Genomic DNA, 2,970 nt, shown 5'->3' on the forward strand with positions numbered 1-2,970 from the left:
TTTCAACAAATCAAATATCTTCATTTTAATTGATGCGAACATGTAAACTTGACATGTATACTCCCCCCTTTTGTCTCGGTGCAAATGTAATATAATAATCATACTACAACGTGCTGCCTCCATGACAATTATGACATGTATACTCCCCCTTTTGTCTTGGTGCAAATGTAATATAATAATCATGCTACAACGCGCTGCCTCCATAACAATTATTCATTGCCCACATGTAACATGCACTCCTAGTCCTACATATGATTTCTTTCGCCTTTTTTAGATTTTGGACAAACGCTACGTACATTATATCCACATATTAAAAAATGTGCTCTCATATTTCAATTTATTATTAAGGTAATCAATATTTCAGGACTGAAGAGTAAATACTTTACTTTGTGCATCTTACCTCCACAACATTCTATTTATGCACTAAACTCCATTTAACATTAGTTCATATTACGATTTTTCGCAATCGGCTTTTTGTGTCCAAAAACAATCACACCAAATTAAACCAATGTACGAGGACGTTAGTTGAGGAATTAATACCTTTCAGATTTCTATAATACAGAAACTAGTACACTGAAATCAAGGTCTCTTTCTTTAATTTTATAGAAAAGGGAAAAATTAATACCAAAAGGACTTTTAATTCTTAAAAAAAAAAATATTTTCTTTATCGACCATTACGCCATAACCTTGTGTGCACTAGACCAGTGATTCTTTTCATCCGTCTAAATTTTGGTGCACTGAGTATCCAATATTTGCACTGATGAAAATAACAAATACTATCAATAGTATAATTAAAGTACGTACAAGTTATGTCTTATCAATAAAAAAATATTAAAGAGATTCGAGAGTGAACAATCACTGACCATAAAATAAACTAGAGAAGAAAAGGTAAAGCTAAAACGTGGGGACAGACTAAGACAAGGTGTACCACGCCACAATTAGCCTTTCACTTGGTGGGGCGCATGTTATCCTTCTCCCAACTATTGATCATTGCTGTCGCCATTCAAATCTTTTGTACTAAAGATTTACTCCAGCAAACAAAATAAGATAGTATCTTATATGGTGGATCAATTTTTATTTTGGTAAATAGGTGACCACGGCCACAAGGGAATTGTCAACTTCATTTAATGAAAAGGAGGATAAGCATATGTGAATGTCTTTTAACTTGGTTTTGAAGGACAATTCATGGCTGGACCAACAAATTTGAGAATGTTGTGTGTAGTTGGTTCCTGCACATCCAGCTATGCAACTTGTGACAAGATCAAACTGAGCTATTACTATAACTATTTTGTGCAGTAGAATCTCCAATGAGCTGGCTCATGCACCTGCTACCCAACAAAGAACTTAGTACAATTAGATTCAATTTAACAATATAAAATGTTCAAAAACTAGATCCATCAAATTATGCTTGTTCATTATAGTTGTCAACAACCATATTACTTTTTCCTTTGTTTGAAACCAACATTTAACTAACTTCTTTATAATATCAAGTGGTGATATGATTTGGCATTTTTGTTAAACCAAGAAGATAATGGTTAAAGTTAGTACTGTCTCTTTTCGATTATTAGTAAGGCTGAGCATTACCTAATCCCCAAAATCAAAAACATATACGTGACAGCCGTCAACTATCATTTCTCTGTATAGGATACGTAGACAATGTGGAGATTGTCCATTTCAGATCAAAGAGCAAAATTCATTTCAGGTTCTGAAATGCAGATTGTCTCTATACAGCTTCTACTTTACAGAAAGTTTACATAACAAACCATGAGAATCTTCCTACTCATCATCATATGAAACATGGAAACTGGTGGTACAACCACTTGCTTCAGGATCTTCTGCTCCACAGCAATCATAAAATTTGGCAGCATAAGGAGGATCATCTGGTCCTAGTTCGTAATACCTACATTGAAAAGAAGGCAGAAACTGTCCTTCAGAAAGATATTGCATGCTATAAGATCAGATCACCAAAGTAAACTTAGAAATACCATTCCCATAGAGAAAAAAAATATAGAAAGTGAAGTTGTACAATTTACTTGTTAACAAATTCTTAACAGCTAATTTATTGTTCCACAATATAGATGGTGGCAGGACGAAAGTCATCCCATACTCATCTTCTCCTTTCTTCCATTGTGTTTTCTCATTACTTTCGCAACAATTACACTAAGTGAAATTCTTCCAGGAGCATTCAACCCCTGGGGTAGATATCGATCTTATAAGAGAAGATGCAAGATGTAAGCCGACTGCATCTTATTCCTGTACAGTATGAGTATCCTGATCGAATGTCTTTTTGCTTTTCCAGTTTCCTTTTTTTCTTTTCCATTTTAATTTTTTAGAATGGAAAATTGTATAAAGCAAGACACAGTGTGAAGTAGTTTGCTGCGAAATTCATGACACAATGGTTGTGTCTATGGACTTCAGCAGCTGTATCTACAGGTGAGATCATGGAAATGCTCAAGTTTCTAGAACAAAGTAAAAAGATCTACTCCCTGGACATAAAGGCAAATTCTGCTGCAGAAGTGGCAAAACTATAACTTCACTGAAGCATTCATGCCTAAACTATTATGCTGAACCCAACTTGCCGATAACAATTACAAGTCCCATGCACAAACCAAGCATGTTTTGAATAAAAATGTTTACAAGTTCATCCAACGGTCGAGCACATAAATCAACTATTTAGGTTATTAGACTCATCTCCACTAGATTTGATAATCTTGAAATCGGAATTGCTATGCTCTTCAGAGAAAAGCATTTCATTATACGTGCACTTCTTGTTCTAGATTTTGTCAACTGCAGGTATATAACCAACATTCATATGAGAAGCACCAAGCTAGTATAATTATTAGGGGTGGCAAATGGATGGTCTGGGCTGAGTTTGGGCGGGTCAAAATGGGCTGAAGCAAGAAATGGGTCATTGTCCAATCCTGTCCAAAGCTTACTTGGGCTAAGATGTGTGGGATCAAAATGGGCTAA

General features: G+C 35.1%; 1 non-coding gene across 1 annotated transcript; it reads right to left on the reverse strand.

The window, feature by feature from the left end:
- Window positions 1-744: 744 nt before the first annotated feature.
- On the reverse strand, window positions 745-1,771 carry LOC107829064 (uncharacterized). Its single transcript, XR_012710843.1, has 2 exons — window positions 1,585-1,771; window positions 745-1,325 (listed from the first exon to the last, which is right to left on the reverse strand). It is a non-coding gene; the product is annotated as an uncharacterized LOC107829064 (transcript).
- Between the last annotated feature and the right edge of the window lie 1,199 nt (window positions 1,772-2,970).

Source organism: Nicotiana tabacum, chromosome 6, assembly GCF_000715075.1.
Source record: "Nicotiana tabacum cultivar K326 chromosome 6, ASM71507v2, whole genome shotgun sequence".
NCBI lineage: Eukaryota > Viridiplantae > Streptophyta > Magnoliopsida > Solanales > Solanaceae > Nicotiana > Nicotiana tabacum.